The 20400-nt window shown below is 41.4% G+C and overlaps 1 non-coding gene across 1 annotated transcript; it reads right to left on the bottom strand.

The window, feature by feature from the left end:
* Nucleotides 1-438: 438 nt before the first annotated feature.
* Nucleotides 439-552, bottom strand: TRNAL-CAA. Its single transcript has 2 exons — nucleotides 515-552; nucleotides 439-484 (listed from the first exon to the last, which is right to left on the bottom strand). It is a non-coding gene; the product is annotated as a tRNA-Leu (tRNA).
* Nucleotides 553-20400: the final 19848 nt, after the last annotated feature.

Here is a 20400-nt window from a genome sequence, read left to right as displayed (position 1 = left end):
GATATGAAGTCTGAAACCTAAAAGTCTGTCATTTTAGTGACTTCAATCCCCAGTGGCTTTCCAGAAAGGTAACCCAAAATTTGGTGTACCCACACATTTAGTTTTAAAAGCTGTTTATTATTAATATTATTATTATTGTTAAAAATTAACCAAACATAATTTACTTTCCCTGTCTCACGTATGCTATTTTCCTCAGGACAATATAGCTGCGTCTACGATTTCATAACACGTTTTCAGACGCAACCATGAAGACATGTAATTGCATCTAATGGCTTTGCCTCGTTTAAAAAAAGAAACACACTTTAACAACAAGGAGAATCAACACTTCTACTGCTGACTTTTGTCACGGTAATTAGATAACTACCTGTTTTATTCAACTGCATTATATATCAAACAACGTACAAAGTGTGAAAGACAAAAAGAAGAAAAAAAAAGTACTGTCAGAAGTGGGATTTGAACCCACGCCTCCATTCGGAGACCAGAATACCCATTACACTGGAAGGTTTGTTTTCACCTTGAGTCTGGCGCCTTAGACCACTCGGCCATCCTGACAGCTGTTAAACTTATTGCTTATTTGATAATATAAAGACTACTGGATATTCGGGTACGCTAGTACTGTAATATTTACTTTTTATGGTTGATTTGAGAAAGTAAAATACAGCCCTATTTCAGTCACCAATGAACAACCTTTCCACAGCGCTACAGATTCGTTACTGGAAGATTTTTTTTAAACGGAAGTACGGTAGTTGACGTCGTTCTAAGTGTGGCCCCGTTGTCGTTTTCCCTCACAGCGACAAACAAACGTTGTAAGCAAAGCGGATGAGGAAAACTCATGTTTAGTTTTTTTTTTCCCGGTGTTGTTTGTTTATGTTTATAAATATTTTTAATAAAAAGAAAAGCCGCTAGTAGGTCGAAGTCAGTGCCTTGAGTGGAAAGCAGAAAATACCCAGCCTTAGATTCTTCCGTTACCATAAAATATATTTTAGTGCTAATAAAAAGGCATTCTGCACCTGCGATTTGCCTGAGCAGATGAATTATGTATTAGGGGTAGCTTCTGGTTTTGACACTGATTTTTTTTGTACGCTATTCCTAAAATGTATGTTTTTGTAATAAAACGGAGAAAATTACAACATTTAAGTAATAAGACTACATAAAAACATTTAGTATGAAGTACTGATCATAGGCCCATTTGGCCCCTTTTTTTCTACCAAAGTTCTAACTACAAGCTACCTCTATTTAAAATGCTGCGAGCCCATGTTTGTTATTTTTTTAAGTAACAGGTTGAGAATTAAGCTTTGTGACAGAAGTAGATATGGCGTACTTGCAGTATGATCACGTTCTATCTACTTTTGAAATGGATTACACAGAAGTGATGATTTTGGACCTTTGTCAAGAATTCGTCAACAAGGAATTTGGTGTTTGTGGGTGCTGCGCATTGCCGCGTACATTTTGTGTATTTGCAAAGGTCTTCACAGGGCTGAATGTGTACGGGGCATCTAACATGAACACAGAAAAGTTCGCCAGTACGCAATCAGTGGCTTTCATTTTAATTATTATCAGTCTTCCAGTAGTCTTAAGCATAACTCTCAACCTCTCTTAGTTAAGAAATGTGGACAGAGCCTAACAAAATGGGGGGGGGGGGCAAAAATAGGGACACATTTTATATATTGCTCTTATAAACTTAGAACGTTGCTAAAATTAAAGGGTTTGTGTTAACACTGTTTTGAAGGATTTGAAGTCTGAAACACAAACGAATGTCATTTAGTGACTTTAATACTCGGATCATCCCAGTGATTTGCCAGAAAACTACAACTTTTATGTGGAGCAGACCAAAAATATAAGGCACAAATCTGGACAGTTGAGAGCAATTTCTAGCTACTTTTTAAGTTTATAAGAGGAATATGTAAAAATATATCCCTATTTTTTGGGACTTTGTCCCCCGTTAGTTTTTACTTTGCCCAGACTTCTGCTAAGAGGTTGGAAGATATCACCCAGGAAGAAAAGCGCAGAAATACATGTATAATTGTATTTTACATTAGCATTTATCGTTTCAGTGATACAGTCATTGCATAATGGAACTACAGAAAAATACTATTTATGCGGATATACTGAAGTGTTTTTGTTAACAGGAGAATAGTGCTAACTGTATACATTATACGACTGTGGGGGATTATTTCACTAGAAATTAGTCCGTCTAGTTATATTTTATTAAGACCCAAAAGCTTAGCAGTGTCATATACCTTGAGTTATTGTATCATGTGAAATTAGGATATATTTTATAGTGCTGATGAAGAGATGGCTATCAGGAATGTAGGTGTAGTATGATATACCAAATGGTAGTGGAGATAAGGGTTTTGTGTAACAGGACGTAGCCCGTAGGTCCAAAGATTATAGGTAGGACAACACGATATGATTAGTATCAGAAAACACAACAAAACTGGATAAGTGAGGAAGTGTTAGAGAAATTTATAGAAATGTATGTTAATAAAGTTAAAGAGAGAAGATGAAAGATGAGTAATGAAAAACACAAATCTGAGATGAGACTCAACCTGGTGTAGAGCAAGACCATGACCACATGTTTGAGCAAGGTGCCGATGGAGCAGGGTTTTGAAGCTGTGTCCCATATTGTCCCTGATTATTTTTGAATTTGTGCCTGATTTGTTGAGAGCTATAGTTAGAGGCATGGGGGTTGTAATGCCTTGCATTCTATGATTTTTTTTTTTGTTGTTATTCATTTGAAGACAGTGAGACATCTGAGGTATATTCAGTGCACAAACTGGCTACAGCTTCTCTGTGTGTGTATGTGCATGTACCTGCATGTGTGTGTTTTTATGTATGAGTCTGTGTATGTGTGTTTTTCAGTGTACATGTGGAGGCATTAAATACTTAACATAACATGTATTATTTTATGTCAAATGCTTCCTCGAACAGCAATTGCATAAGCTATAGCAGGTTAGAAACATTAGTTGGAGGAACTATTTTACTTGAAAAATGTAAATAGTAATAAAAAAAGTGCAAAACAATTTAACAGTCTGTTTTCTAACTGCAATAATGCCCTCCAGTGTGGGTGTTATCAGGGAATTGATGCCCTTCCAGGGGTGGCTGCTGTCCTAGGAATGTTTTAATTCCCTGATAATGCCTACCCTGTTGGACATTTTTGGTTTTGTAGAGGAACAGCCTACAGCTCCACACAAACAGCTGTGGCACCCGTGCCTTCATCTCGGTGTCACAGTTGATAACTTTTGTGACACCTGTGTCTGTAACTTATATTGCGAGTGACATATTAATTTATGCCTTTTCTTGCCGTATAGTTTTAAAGGCATTGTTACTGGACGTCCATTTTTGCTTTGGCTGTGCAACTTTTCTGTATTACACCAAACTACCATCACTATATCTTGTTAACTGTCAATTACTTAAGCTACTATTGCTATATCATAGCTAGTATGCTACTGTGAACCTGTTGTACATATTACCCCCCCCCCCCCATCTGAATTCTAGGCACCATGGGACCACAGCCTCACTGTATCTCTTCTGTTGCCAGCCCACTTACCTACTTTCAGGCAGTATATGAATTACCTCATGCTTACATTCAATCTCCTGTTTTCCAGACACAGAATCCAGTTGCCTGAGTTACGGATATATGTCTGAACTAGAGGCAGACCTTTTACACCCTTTATTTACCCAGTTTATCTGTGCTCACTAGAGACTACATCACAACTTGACACTTAACATACTTAACATACATATGCTGAAGTACTAAAAAAATCCACCTCAAAGTCTCTTAAGCCTGTTAGTCAGTGTAATAATAAGCCAGGACCTAAGCTGCCCAATCAGACCCCAACCCCCCACACACACTACTGTTTCCACCAAAATCAAACACCAAAGCAGTATGTAGAAGCTTCTAAAGCAGCCAGAGCATACTGCCAGGCATGAGACCATCCTTTCATAAGTGACAAAAAGTTGGATATAATGATATAGCACTCGTAGAGCTGAGTGAAGTTAAGAGTGGTTGTCGGCTGCTCCCCAGGTGCTACAATTTGTGATGCAACCAAGGGTAATAGATCCCTTCTATCCAGTTATGCATGTGACCTGGTCATTGCACATATGGAAATGAATGAATATCAAGTGCTTACTCATTAATTTCACAAAACACTTATTTTCTGACAAAGTTATCTTATGATTTCAAAGTTTCCTGTCCACTAGAACCTTTACAGTATGTGGTAACAAGGGGACTGTTTGAAATCTGAGATTCATTAGAGTGAGTCCCAGAATAGCATAACTGAATGAAAATGCAGACTTACAAAAAACAAAGTCTAAAATTGATGTTCTGCTTGCTTAATATTCCCTTTTCTTTGAGGTATGGTGATATTGGAGTTGGTATATATAGGCTCATGGGCTTGCATTCCTGCAAAAAATCAAATTTAAAGGAGAAAAGAGATGTTTGACATTTGCTTTTGTCCTAAATTTATGGTCTTTTTCTGGCATTCTGGGGCTTGCAATACCAAGTCTTGACATTTCAACATGGAGTCGTACCAACAATTACTATTTGGGAACAGGCAGTATTTCTAATGGTGTTCTCAAGCATCAAAACTGGGTCCTCTGTTATTTCCCTAATAATAAATGGCCTCCCATTTAATTTACACAGTACTACTTTAATCTTTTATGCCAACCAAAGTGTAAACCCATGTACAACTAGATTTGTGCTTTGTGTGAAACTGGCTGACTTCTAACAAATTGACAATAAATACTCAAAAATCCACAATAAAGATGTTTAGCACCCCAAAAAGAATATCTTGTACCTTCTCATTAGTAATAGCAGACAGTTGGTATGCTCCTTCCCTAAAGACAATGCAAAAGTGTGTAGGGATACCACTAGATCAAACCTTAATGTTTAATAAATATACAGAAGCACAGAAAGATGCAGCTTTTCCTCAGCTAGAAGTTTTGTACAAAATTTCACATGTATTAAAACACAAAGGTTAGAAAATCCGTTGTCATTAACATACTGCTGCCAAGCCTTCACTACGCAGTCCCACTTATTGCACTAAACACAAATAAATATCAACCTGCTATATATACAGAGCAGAGAACAAATTAGTTTTTTTTCACTTGTCATAATACTGAGAACATCACTGTTTTGCCATTTATAATGGTAAGCAGCTGTCTATTTTAAATCTAGAACAATGTTTCGGTTGAATACTCTGAAATATATATAGGGCCAGTGTTAGCATTTTGGGAGGTCCCAGCAAGTGCCAAGTTGGGAGCCACCTGGACACTTCCAGTCTAAGTATCAACCTTGTCAATGCCACTTCTCCTAAGCAACATTTTAGTTCTCATTGTAGTGTGAACTAAGATGTTGCTTAAGAGAAGTGGCATTTTAGTTCACGCTGCAGTGTTTTAGTGGGAGTATGCACAGACTAAACTGTAACTACAATGCTGTTACAGTTTGATGGGCCTGTGTATCCACTATGTTGGCATTGACAGTGACCGACATAGTTGCAATGATACATTACAATAATCCTAAGTACAAGGCTGGCCTTAGGTGAAGTGGTGCACTAGACAAAGGGTACATTGGCAGCCCCCACTCATTGCCTACTGTTTGATACCTCACCCCCACACACATACATCCTCCAGTGCTTCCCCACCATCCCAGACTTCCCACACCATGTATGTTACTGTTTTCTTCCTTTTTATTCAGATTTTGCCTTACTCTTCAGATTATTTTAAGAGATTATGATTTTCTCTATGCCCTGAAGTGCATTTTAAAGTTTGATTAAAAAAAAAAACTTTTCATCCAGGGATGCTTTGAACAAAAATTGTGATTAAGGAAACCAATTCAGTGTTGCTGTTCACCTTTACTTTTCCTGGTACCCTTTCAGCATACCCTTCTGGCCAAGACAGCATAGTGATAGTGCATGAAATAACTCAATTAAGCTGGGGGGGGTTCCAGGGACTTCTAAAAGCCCTAGAGTTGTAGATGCTCTGGGGTGATGCATTTTAGAGCATTCTCCCAAACTTTTTATCCAGTGGTGGCCTGAACAAAAATCACGAGTAAGAAAATAATTCCATCTTATTTTTTTTTTCTTTCAAGGAAGACATAAGTCATGCCCAAGGCTTAAGGTTCAAAGCTGACAAAATAATATCTCATAATAAACTAACAAGATAAATGTTTGAGAGAATACATGAATTCTATCTGGAAATAATGCCTGCCTCCCTACCCACCCCCCCCCCAAAAAAAAGAGAAGATTATCACTTTCTGAGCATCCCTCTCTTGTTAGATTGGGATGAAATAAGAGGTTCAAATTTTCACAGTCATGTATTTGAAGTGATTGCTGTCATACATATACATAGCATGCCTCCGCACTCCTCACCCCTACTCCCCAAAAGCAGCCACCTGTATGCATGCCTGATGTGTAATTTTTAGCAAAGTGAAAAAATAATGATCACAGTAACGTATTTGTTTGTTCCACCTAGACAGTACACTACCCATACAATTAGCTTTCTTTGTATACCTGTGAGGTATATTAGAAAAGGTAAATAATGACTACACTGCCCCTAGCCACGACACATGCTACAGTGACCTCCTTTGCAAACCACAGAGGTTGAATTTGAGGGAAATTAAAGTAATGACCAAACCATGCCTCGCCACACACACAAGCTACACCAGTCTTCTTGCATACCTCTGAGCGGGTCTTGTTTTGGAATGGGTGTAGTTGAGTGCAAAGGACACACTAAGCTGTGTCAAAAAATCCATTTATACAGTATGGGATATGGGGGCCAACAGACCCCTAGAAGCTCTAAAGGCCTGGATATTCTGTGATCCATTTTATGCCTTATTTTTGAAATATAATTACTTGTTAACTGCATTTTTATGTATGTGTCCAGCGTAATTGTGTGTCTGTCTGTGTGCAAATGGATCAAAATCGGTGATATTTTTCATACACTCTCACACACACACACACACACACACTGTACCTTCAACTTTAGGGAAATGGAATGGCAATCCACCTACTGAATGCTTTTGAAATGCTGGAGGAAAACAGAGCACATGGAAACACACACACATACACAAGACACACAGATTCCACATATAAAAAGCCACAGCCAGTAGCACACACACAACAAATCACTGTGAAATGGCAATGCTACCTTGCCATTGTGCCCATGAGCAGTTGCTTTTACACACATCCTCTTCCTGCCAAGCAGTCAAAGATGGCCACCTATCATGTATAAATTCTATATCTGTGATAATAAGTGAAAGAAATTATGGACAGCTTGTTACTCTTAAATATACCCCCCATACACACTCAACCATAATGGCAGTGCTGATGATGTGATAGAAAGTGAATGAGATTATAGCCAGCTAGTTACACTGCAGCACCCTCCAATACACACACAAGCATAAGCTATAGCAATACTAGTGTTACACTGATTTCAACAAATAGCAACATACTGTGTGACACTAGTACTGCTACGCCAAATCAGTGATTGTTGTTTCACAGTAGAGGAGTATTGCATGCCTGTCATTGCCCCTGATTTCATAGAATGTCCTTGATTTTTGCTTCATATGTTTACCCTCTCCCTCGTAAGAAAAGAAATGATTTGCTGGAAAATCATTCAGGATTACAGACGGTCAATAATGCCAGATTTTAGAGTTTCATACTTATTGTCCAGAAAATACATGTTGATGCCAAATGTGTTATTCAGTTAACTTTTTGAGTGAATTTGAGTAATATTTAAAAAGAGATTCTGATTTTGAACTTTTATTCTGCCACTTAGAGGTTATCTAAACAATCCTATCTTGGTTTGTGACTTCCTGTGGAGTTGACTGGTAAGAGAAGTTTTATTTGAATTTATATTTTATTTTTTACGACTGCTTTTCACTGTAGGAAGGAAGGGATAGCTTGTAGACAAAATTTACTTTGATTTATATTTTGTTGTTTTACTTTTAATTTTCACTGTTGGTTGTTAGAAAGTGATAGGTTTTAGACAGGCAGCCTCTTGCCATCCCAAGGGGCCTAGTCAGCTACAAATTCACACAGACTGCAGAGAGGACAGGCCAGAGTTTATCTAAACAGTTTCTTCGGGACTTGTGATTTATTGATCTTTACTGTTAAAAAGAAGTGCAACTGCAAGCAATAGTGAATAGGAATTACAGCTTTTGTCTGACTTTCAGAACTTGTACGGTCAGAACAATAACTTTACTGTACTTTAGATTTAGTTTTATATTGCTTGTGTGATTTTTCTCATAGAAGTTAAGTTCTCTGAATTCTGTGGTTACTAATTTTAATTCTTTTCTTTTATATTTTTTTTATTCGTTTGAAGCTGAACTGAGTATGCCATTAATAATCTGCTAAAGCACACATTTCTTATACATTGTAATAAATGCTGTGCATATTTAAAGGTAACACCTGATAACAGTGGTGATTGTTCCTCATGTCAAAACTTGGATGATTTACTTACCATTATTAAAAGTAAATCTAATGATGACTGCACTTATGCAATTGGCACAGCTTGGAGGACTGTTACATATATTAATGACTAGACTGGTGAGATAATGTTAGGCAAAAATCAAATAGAACACATTTAAGAAATGATGTGTCTATTGACTGTAAAGATCATTCAACTCCTATGAAACAAGACAACTTTGGAATTCTGGATGTAAGTATTCAGCAATCTGAAGATTCAGTGTATTTAGAAGGAAACAAAAAAAAAAACAAGAAAAAGAAAGAAGTTCACAACAAATAACAAGGGAAAAAAGAAACTGATAAATGGCTGTAAAGTAAAGAGAATAAAAGGACAGTGCTTTGTTATGTAACACACATATTAAAGGGGATGATAATATTCTTCTATCAGAAAGCTTTCAGTCTACAGAAAAAGGCATAGTTTTTCCAAAAGAGAAGTTAGAAAAAAGAGGCAAGGGGCAGGTGAAAAGGAAGAAATCAAAATTGAATGTGGAAGGACTGAAGAACATTATTGTAAGAAAATAGGATGAGAAAGACAGATGTTGACTACATGGTTCAAGTTGTGCATGTACAAAGCCAGCTGGATGAGAACTGTATGCTTGCAAATTTAATACGCAATGAAAACAGGGGGATTAATAAGACTAATGGTGATGAAGATCATTCCTTTGTAACAATTGATAGAGCGGATATTACTGAATTAGAAGTTGAAGATCCTTCAGATCTGGTAAGAAAAGATATTCTTGTAATTGGAGATTTAATTATTAGAGGAAGTGATACTTACATCTTCAGAGAAGATAATGAACATCAAGTAGTGTTATGCTTGCCAGGAACAAAAATAGGAGATGTGAGACCAGCCTTTGACTGCCTTAATGTAAGGAAGTATGAATCTGTTTTTATTCATGTCTGTACAAATGATGTGATCCACAAGGGCTCTGTGACAGTAGGGAACTTGCAGTCTTCTTAGATAATATAGCTTGTACTGGTGTTAGGATGTATTTTTCACAAATCACATATAAAAAGGATAGTCAGGTCACCATGAATGAAAATATTGTTTTGGTAAACACCTACATGGTAAAAATGTCCCGTTTTAAAAAATGGAAATGTGTAGAGCATCTAAGCCTAGTTTTGGGTGTACATGTATTCAGACAGGATGACGTGCATTTGTCAAGATCAGTCAGGGAAGAGCATTTTTGCACCAGATATTTTGTAATAGTTGACAAACACAAGGCAGGATTTTTGCCAGGTCAGAAATTTAACAGTTCACAGATTGCAACATTTGACGCATCTGTGGTGGTTGTTAATGCTAGAAGCATTAATAATCTTTTTTTAATTGGAAAAGTTGCTACATTCCCACAAGATTGGTGTTGTTATTGTTTATTTAACACGGTTAAAGAACAATGACTGGAAACCAGTTCTGTCAGGGTATAAATGTTGTTGCTGTAACAGACATTCTAACAAAAAATAAGTGGATGTGTTATGATAGGGATTAACGATAGTTATGAGACCTGCGATTATTACATAGTCAGTGATAACAACAGAGACAGCCCTGGATCATATAACAATTTTTGTAGTGTATAGACCACCAAAGTCAAGTGCTAATGACCTAGAGGAATTCATACATTTCTTATATGAAACACAAGAGGGAAGAATAATATTAACTGTGGACTTAAATTGACCTTAAACAGACTGGAATAATATTGATTCAACATTAGTAAGGAAATTGTTAACAACGAATGTTCAGAAACAACAATTGCTTCACATTGTAAAAACACTATCAAGGAATAGAATGTATTAGACATTGTTTGTGTTCCTAAAGAAATTAGTGTTACTTCAAGTCAAATTTTACCACCATTGATGTGCAGTGATCATGGGGTTATAAAAGGTAATGTGTTGCTAGATTATTCTGCCAAACTGAAATCTAAACCAATGCACAGAAGATTAATTACAGATTATATGGAACCAAAACAGTCACTTTGTAAAACTAAATGGAATGATGTGCTGAGTGGAAAAATTGCAAATGGAATGTGAAAAGTTCTGAAAGAGAAATTGCATGCAAAAAAAATGTTTAACATCAGGATCTTGGCATACAGAGTCAGGGATATATTTCCATAAGAACAATATACCTGATTAAGGTGAGAGAAAAAAAATGTAAGAAATGGAAGAGAGGTCGAACTACAACTTTGAAAACTGAAATAAACTAACTGGGCAAACAAATTAAGCATAGTTTGAGACAAGATCAAGAACATTTTGAAGAAACGTTGTATAAAAATCATCATAATCTTCTTTCGGCTGTTCCCATTACGGGTCACCACAGCGGATCATCTGTTTCCATTTCTTCCTGTCCTCTGCATCTTGCTCTGTCACACCAACTACAAGCATGTCCTCTCTCACCACATAGGCCTTCCCCTTTTCCTGTTACCTGGTAACTTTATCCTTTGCATCTTTTTCCCAATATACTCAGCATCCCTCCTCAGTACATGTCCAAACCAACATAATCTTGCCTCTGGCTTTGTCTCCAAACCTCCCAACCTGGGCTGACCCTCTAATATACTTATTCCTAATCCTGTCCCCTCTCGTCACATCCAGTGTATAAAAATATTGACCATAATAGGAAACATTTTTATAGATACAAAAGATCTGGAAAGAATGAAAACTTACAAACTGATAAACTGTGTACAGATTCTAAAATTTATTATCAAACACAACAGATTATACATATAATTACAAAATCTTATGCAAAACAGTTTGGCTACACAAAGGGGGTGATAAGTTATCCTAGTGACATCCAGGTAACCTCAGATACTGAAATCAAATTAGATTATATTGAAAAAGAACTGCACAAACTGAATCAAAACAAAGCACAGGGAGGAGACAGAGAACACTTCAGCAAGAACTTACAGTACCATTATATTATTTACTAGGTCATATAAATATGGAGATTCCACAATAATAGGTTCATGCATTTATTAAACCTGTCTTTAAGGGAAAGGGGAGTAGGACAAACCCAGAGTCATATAGACCCTTAAGTCTACTTTTGTGTTGTGAAAAAATAATGGAGAAAGTAATACTGGATAAGTTACTGTCAGAACTGGATAGGTTTGAACTTGAAACCATATATCAGCATGCATATGTTGAAAAATAGATCTGAAGTAGGGACTTCATTTGTCAGCAACCTGTGGGTCTTGGATCCGATATCGGATCCGAGCCGGCAACTTGTTTCAAGCTAATGGATCCAAGCTCCTAGCTCCTCCCCTCACCCATAATCCCCTGCTAACCCTCCATGACCCCAGATCTAGTTTGCCGCGCTTGTGGATAGCTGGATTCCTTTGAGCTCAAGAAAAAAATCGTCAGTTAAGTGTGTTTTTCTGTCAAATTCTCTACTTTTTAAAAAAAAATAAAGTGTGTAAGAGTTAGGTTCCCTGTAGTATAAACTATTTTTCTTTTACTTAGTTTTTTTTCTCCCTCCCTTCGCTGGTCGTTAGTGAGTGTGTGTGTGTGTGTTGTGTTTTTTGGGGCCTGTGTGTTTGTGTAGCACTACCTTTTTTCTTTTAAGTATGGCTGAGGCCCCAAAAGCCATTTTTTCTAAATGTATCGAGTGTGGCCATAAGCTCTCCCCGGCTGATGGCCACACTCGGTGCGTTCGGTGCCTTATGTTGAACACCTCTCCTCAGGATGTACCATTTGTGCAGCGTTCAACCCCAGGGCACTGAAAGAGCGGAGGCCGAAGCTGGTCCTGGCGGGACTTTTGCCCCCGGACTCGGCTCCGGCCTCCGCTGCTCCCATGGCACTACCACAGGCTGTGGTTGTTGCCACTCCTGCCCCCCTTCCTTCGGCCGGGACTCAAACTCCCGCTAAAGCGCCGGAGGACAGGGAGGCTAGGAGGGAGAAACGGAGGGAGAAGCACCACAAGCGTCGGGCCGAGGCCTCTGCTTCGGCCCCGCCAGCTAAGCGGGCTTCTCCCTCCACTGCTTCTAGGTCTCCTCCTCCTCGGCTCCGAACCCCTTGTTTCTCCCCAGGGCCCGAGGAGGAGGAGGCCCAATCTCCATCGAGGTAATCAAGGCGGCATTCCAGGCCTGCCTCGGTGGCCTCTTCGAGATCAACGTTCAGCATGTCTGATGCAGACTTGGACCAGATGATGCGAAGGTTCATCCAGGCCCAGCTGCAGATGGGAGTGCTCTTGCCTCCCCCCCCCCTTTGGGGGGGGGAGCTCGACACCATTTTTCGCTCCAATTGCTCCTTCTCCGACCCGCTACCCGGGTTCGGAGCGTTCGGAGCCGAGCAGCAGTGGAGCTGGGTGTGGGTCGGCGCCGACAGTACTTAGTACTTCGGATCCGACCCTGCCCTCGAGCCTGTCGGATCCGACCTCTCGGAGCTGTGGCCTGAGCTTCGGATCCGAGGGATTCAGTGTGCCTTCGGCTCCGTCCAGGTCGGAGCACACTGGTCCTTCGGATCTGATGGTCTCGGCGCCAGTTCCAATCCCTTCATCGGATCCGAGTGGGAGCCGACTCTCGGAGCCCAGAGAGAGTGGTTCCCCCTCGGCCTTTGATGTAGTGGAGAGGGCTCTGTTGAGAGCATCCGGCCCCCCAGCCCTTGTCTCGGCTCCACCCTGCGCTCCCTCTCTGCTGGGCCAGGCTTCCATCATCCGGCCTAAGGGACAGCCTGCTTCAATGTCCCAGGTAGTTCCATTGGAACAGGAGGGTGCTGGCGAGGCCTCCTCGGACAGCCCCCCCGAGGAAGTGCCCCGCAAGCATAAGTGCAAGAGGAGGCACGTGGACTCCCCTGAGTCCTTAACTGAGGACACGGACTTGGATGAAGGGGAAGGCTCCCCAAGATCACCCCCTGAGGATGTCTCCTTTGGAGACATCATGGAGATGCTGAGGATCAGAGGTGGGTGGTCTACCCCCAAGTCTACCTCCGACGAGTCCGTGTTCCTGGAGGCATTCGAAGCAGGCCCATCTACCTCTGGGGTGTCCCCTCCGGCTGACCCCTTGGTGGACCTTATTACTACCAGGGCATGGAAGGACTCGGACACCGTAGAGCCAATACCCAAATGCCAGGACAGGATACTAAGCCCCCCCTCAGACCGGCCACACTGGAGCAAGGGTCCCCCCGTAGATGCCATGTTGACAGCGGCAGCCACGAAGAGGGAACTAGCTCAGGAGACCCCCCTCAGTCCATCCACCGAGCAAGGAGTCCCGCTCGATGGACCGCTTAGGGAAGCGAGTTTTTATTTCAGCGACCTTCTCGGTAAGGTCTCTGAACTATATGGCACATGTCATTAGGATGCAGCGGGATCTTATTAAAGAATACGCTGCCTCCCCCCCTGAGTCCATGTCGGCGAAGGACAAACAATTGTACTCCACCCGAATGGCCACTCTGAGATCCATCTCAAATACCTCTATGCGGCTATTGTCCCACGCCACCGAGGGAGCCGCCAGGGCTAGCGGAGCGGGCCTAGTCATGAGACGTCAGGCCTGGCTCCGTCATTGTGACTTTGCGGAGCCCTTTAAAGCGTTTTTTGCGAACGCCCCTTTTGATGGTTCTGCCCTGTTTGGCAAAACGGTTCGTGAGACACTTGTCCAGAGCGAGAAGGACGGGAAGACATTGTCTGCCGTCGGAGTCCGCTTCTCTGTGCCCCAGCGGTCCTTTTCGAAGAACCAAAAGGGTCAGAAGAAGATGTGGTTCCGGAAATCGCAACATTCCCAACCCGCTCCAGACAACCAGTCCTTCCGTGGCAGAGGAGGGCAGGGAGGACTCCGCCCCAGGGGCAGAGGGGCTCCGAGAAACTTTGGGTCCAGAGAACCTTTCTCTGACCGGCCCACGCAGCAGCCCTGAAGGGTTGCCCGACTGCTCCACTCTGGAGGCAGTCGGGGGGCGCTTCTCGGAGCACCTAGCAGCATGGGAGTCCATCACGACAGACCACTGGGTGCTTCGAATTATATCCAGAGGGTACAAAATCCCATTACTTCATGTTCCCAAATTCAAGAACCTCCCCGATGTACCACCCGATCAGAGGGAGGCTGCAGCCGCAGAAATTCAGCAGCTGCTAAGAAAAAGAGCCATCCAGCCCGTCCCCCAAGACCAGCTCGGATTAGGGTTCTACTCCAGGTTATTTTGGTGCCAAAAAAGACGGGGGACTTGAGACTGATCCTAGACCTGTCCCGCTTGAACCTGTCGGTAACCAAGGAAAAATTCCGAATGGTCACTCTTCAATCTATTCTCCCCCTTCTAAGGGAGAACGATTGGATGTGCTCTATAGACCTCAAGGATGCGTACTACCACATTCTAATGGACAGATGATCCAGGAGGTTCCTCCGCTTCCGGCTGGGAGCCAGTCACTACCAGTTCAGGGTCCTTCCCTTTGGCCTCACCACAGCCCCCAGGGTATTCACCAAGGTATTAGCAGTGATTGCGGCCCACCTGAGACTCCAGGGAATACAGGTCTTTCCATACCTGGACGACTGGCTCCTGACCGCCCCAACAAGGCATCTACTTTGCTCAGCCAGAGATTTCTTTCTCCGCCTAGCCCCACAGTTAGGCATCACAATCAATGCCGACAAATCCTTTCTGGCCCCGACACAAGCTATAGAATTCATAGGAGCCAGAATAGACACCAGAGAGCTACGAGCCTTTCTAACGTCCGAACGAGTTCGGAATTTGCAACTCCATGTGCGGGCCATCCTTCAATCAGAGACCCCACTGGTGGAATTGGTCCTGAGGGCGCTGGGCTCCATGGCGGCAGCGATAACGCTCCTTCCATGCGCCCGTCTGAACATGCGGGTTCTGCAATGGACTCTTCTAGTACAATAGTCCTTTCTGTCCTTTCCTCTCCATCACCCCATTGCTATCAGCAGGGCTTGCAGGAGGGCTCTATTGTGGTGGCTCCATGCTCCGGACCTCCATACGGGCCGACCCTTCTGCACCTCTCCCCCTCTCGCCACTGTGACCACGGACGCCTCCCGCCTCGGGTGGGGGGGGGGCATTATTCAGGCAGGATGGTCCAAGGCACGTGGAACGATACAGAGACCTCCCTGCATATCAACGTTCTGGAGATGAGAGCGGTGCTGTACGCGTTGCAAGCACTTCAAAATCTCCTCCTTGTAGGAATGATTGCAATTCAGTCGGACAACATGTCGGTTGTCTGGTACATCAACAAACAGGGGGGAACCAGGTCTTACCATCTATGCCGCAAAGTCATGAGAGTGTGGGAATGGGCGATCTCCACCAACCGCTTTCTGATTGCAACGCACATTCCGGGGTGGGCCAACATCCTAGCACCCTTCTTACCCCGTACGAGTGGTCTCTCAACCCACTAGTAGCGAAGCAGATATTCGCAATTTGGGGGCAACCCTGCTGCGATCTTTTTGCCTCTCCCTCAAACACCAAATGCGGCAATTTCTTCACTCTGATTCCCCCTCCAGGGGAAACTCCAAGAGACGCTCTGGTGCATGCTTGGCCACCCGGTCTACTTTATGCCTATCCCCCTCTACCCCTGATGCTGCAACTCTTACAGAAACCTCACGGTTGGGGAGCAGGATGATCCTCATTGCCCCATTCTGGCCTCGGCAAATTTGGTTCCCTTACCTGTGGTCTCACCTAGTGAATCCCCCTTGGATTCTGGATCCCAGTCCGGATCTAATCTCCCATCCGTCGGACTTACCGACCCCAAATCTGGACAATCTGAAGCTGACAGCTTGGTTGCTCCAGTTCCACTCCTAGTTAGGACTCCCAGTATTTCTTCACCAGTCAAAGCCATCCTTGTGGCAGCGCATAAGCCCTCCACCAGGAAAGTGTACCGCAGTAAATGGAAACGCTTCTCCATCAGGGCGGAGCATCATAATCTAGATCCCTTTACGGCTCCTCTTCCATCCATATTAGACTTCCTAACCAAACTTTTTCAGGAAGGTGCTAGTTGCTCAACTGTCAAAGTGCAATTGGCTGCCATCTCCCATTACCATGTGGGACATGACACAGGGCCCTTGATGTCGGCCAAGTTGTGTAAAATCTTTCTCAAAGGCACCTTTTTACTTAGACCCTCTATAAAAGAAGCCATACCACCTTGGGATCTGTCACTAGTTCTTCAAGCCTTGACTGCTCCACCTTTTGAACCTGCTGCCTCAGTAGATCTCAAATACTTGTCCTGGAAAACGGCATTCCTTGTAGCCAATACTTCTGCGAAAAGAGTTTCGGAGCTTCAAGCTCTTTCTGTGAAGCCTCCTTATTTGATCTTTCATCCGGACAGAGTGTACCTCAGGATCAATCCCTCTTTCCTTCCCAAGATAGCATCAGAAATCAATATTAACCAATCCATAAATTTACCGGTTTTCTTTCCTAAATATCAGAATAAAGGAGAGTACAAGCTGCACTCATTAGATGTTCATAGGCAGCTACGTTTTTATACTCACAGAACAGCTGGTCATAGACAATCCGACCAGCTGTTCGTTTCCTTTGCCAAATTTAATTTGGGGAAAGGGATATCAAAAGTGTCTCTATCACGCTGGATTTCACAATGTATCCTATTAGCGTACCAAGCCTCTAGGAGACCCGCACCTGAAGGAGTTCGCGCACATTCCACTCGTTCCATCTCTACTTCTGCGGCCTTCAAATCTAGAGCTCCATTGGATGATATTTGTTTGGCAGCCACTTGGGCCTCATCTCATATCTTTATTAACCACTACAAACTGGACGTGATTTCTAGAGGGAGAGCATCCTTTGGCTCTGCGGTGCTATGTAATATCCTTCCATGATGGCCACCCAAGATTCAGGTAGCTGGGGACTCTGTCCCACAGGTTGCTGACAAATGAAGTCCCTACTTCAGATTTAGAAGTTATGTACTCACCATAACGTTCCATCTGAGTAGGTAGCTTCATTTGTCTGCAACCATTCCCCCCCTCCTTCCCCCTGGCCTTCAGAGGATCTATGTTAGTTGGAATACCCTTTTTGGGTACATATTGAGGGGCAAACTCGATCTGAAGTCATGGAGGGTTAGCAGGGGATTATGGGTGAGGGGAGGAGCTAGGAGCTCGGATCCATTAGCTTGAAACAAGTTGCCGGCTCGGATCCGATATCGGATCCAAGACCCACAGGTTGCAGACAAATGAAGCTACCTACTCAGATGGAACGTTATGGTGAGTACATAACTTCTAATTCTATAGCAGTATGATAATAGCTATGATTGAAGAATTGTGCTGTGATATAATTTATATAGATTTAACTTCAGCATTTGACAGGGTCGTACACAAAACACTGATCATTAAAGTAAGAACAACTAAGTATCGATGTACTCTTGATAAGGATAATGACAGCTGCATGGCTTACAAATAGGACATGGCAAGTATCATACAGCAATTGGACATGTGAAATTCTTGGTTACATTCAGGGTGTCCCACAGAGCTCTGTTCTAGGCCCTTACTTGTTTAGACTCTATCTTTCAGACTTAGCTTTTTCATCTGAGGTGTTTAACAGTCTATATGCAGAGCTGATTACATGTGTTACAGTTAAGCCACGTCTGCAAAAAAAACTTGACTAAGTTGACCATTTGGGCACAGGAAAATAATATGCTGATAAATGCATCAAAAACTAAGCATATGAGATTTGGGAGACATAAATTGAAAGGTGAATATTTAATATAGCACACAGCGATTGAAACTGTAGATTCATTTAATGACCTGGGTATATGGGTATATCCAGCTTTGAGTTTTTCTAATCATAGCAACCAGTTGCTTATTGATAGTTATAGAACTATAGGTTGTATGAAAAGATTTATAAAGTTTAGTAAATTAGAAATGATGAAGTCATTATTTGTTAGTTAAATTAGGACCCAAACTTGAGTATGGAATAACAATATGGAAATCTTATAAGAAAACAAGTAAGAGTAAACTGGAAAGAGTAGAGCAGAAATATACTATGTGCATCCATGGATGTGAAAATGTAAGTTGTTATGAAAGGCTTAAATAGCTGAACTTGTATAGTGTCTCTTATAAATATCTAAGAGGAGATCTTATTCACGTATATAGGGCATTTAGAGATAACCCCCAACATTCCCAGTCCCAGAGGTAGTTGTCAAAAAATAGTAGAGAATCATTAAACAACCTATGTGGAAGATTCTATAGGAATGAGAAGTGTATTAATTGGTTCTCTGAGAGAACATCTGATGCATGGAACAGACTACCATATTTCATTAAAGCAAGTACTAGTTTAGATATTTTAAGAACAGCCTATTATGGGAAGAAGTGTTTTGTTATATTAGCAGGCTAGAATGGCATTAATGACCATGCTTGAAATATTTGTATGTATGTTATGTAGGGATGGATTGATCATTTTTGGCTTTGTCCAGAATTCTTGAACAAATAAGTTGAGAGTTATTGTATCTGGTATCCTGCTAGTATTTATAAAACTCTCTGAAAGAAAAAAAAAACATCCTTGAAGATCAATAGTATCTTTTTTTTATATAAAATCTCAGGCAAGCACTAAGATTGGTCAGTCTAGACTGCCAATCTCTACTGCTTACCTCACTCATGTTCATTCACTGATTATTGACATTACCCTGACAGGGTTATAGCACAACCTTGTTTAGGGTAAAATGCATAATTGGAGAATGAATGAATGATATTTGTTTTGTTTGTTTTCCCCCATTCAGCAGCAGGTTTTGTGGCGTCTCCACACAGCCAAGTGAGATTTTGGGTCCCCCAGCAGCTGTGTGCATCACTGGTGCCTGCAACCAGTTATGATGTTAGTTTTAGTGGAGAGAATGACCCACAGCTACATTTAACTAAGTCAGGAACAAAACAGTAAATGAAATTATGAAGCCTGCAATGTGACAAAACACTGTCACTACAGCTACAGATATCTTTGAATTTTAAAGGAGATGTGGTGCAATTTCTTAGGATTTGTCATGCATAGAGTTATTATTGCCCACCTGGAGTACTAGCTTTTGTTGGTTTGACAAATGCGTAACAAAACATCAAAATAAGATAATTTGCTGTATTTAACACAGGGGTTCGCTGGTGCTTAAAACTAGCTATGTATATAAACTACTTAAGAACAGATATTGTCCCCTACTCAAAGAACTCTCTGTTCATTAAGAACAATAGTTATGGGTTGAGGAATAACAATAGCTTGCAATTAGTTAGACACAATTGCATCTGTCAGAGAGCCTGCTATAAAATGGCTGCTTCAGCTGGAAACTATGCCTCAAAAGTTACTTCAGGGTGAAAACCTGCTTTCATTTAGAAAGTCTTTGAAAGCACATCTTAATGAGATTACACAGTGTAAATGTTGTAATGAACATGGCTAACTCAGCTTCTACTTTCCAATAATACTTTTATCTAACTAGGCAGTAAACAATTCATATATGGGATATGTCTGTTGTCAGAATACATTTGATATAAATATTGTAAGTAAATAAATTTCAGCTATTCTCTAAATATCCAAAAGAATTAATGGCTGTAGAAATGCTTCAAACAACCAAAATAAATAAATAAAAAGCATTCCTAGAGGCTCAAAGGGTACTCCAGTCAAACCAAACAGACATCTTATTCTTTCAGTAATTTGCTTTGCCATAATCTTCTGACCGAAACAAAAAAGCACATACACAAAAAAATAATTAAAAAAAAAAATCCAAAATGATTGTGCTTTTTGTCGCTATTTTACATGTGGAACTTCATCAGAACCATCCACAATTGCATCACTTCCATTTTGTACTGCACCAATCAAGTCCACCTTAAAGAAATAATGATCATTAACTTGTGTCACCCACCCAAAAACTGTAAAGGGAGTCTATATTAGATGATCGAACTTTCAAAAGTTCGACTGTCATATGGTCGACACCATATCATCGAATTTTTGAAAGTTTGAACATTTTAACGGAGATCTCCGTACAGCGCGGGATGGGAAGATTTCCCTTTTCTGGACTGTAGTGCGATCTCGGAGTTGG

Source organism: Protopterus annectens, chromosome 5.part0 (assembly GCF_019279795.1).
Source record: "Protopterus annectens isolate FY-2018-M chromosome 5.part0, PAN1.0, whole genome shotgun sequence".
Lineage (NCBI taxonomy): Eukaryota > Metazoa > Chordata > Ceratodontiformes > Protopteridae > Protopterus > Protopterus annectens.
Note: the sequence above shows the minus strand (reverse complement) of the source record. Positions and strands in the feature narration are given on the sequence as shown.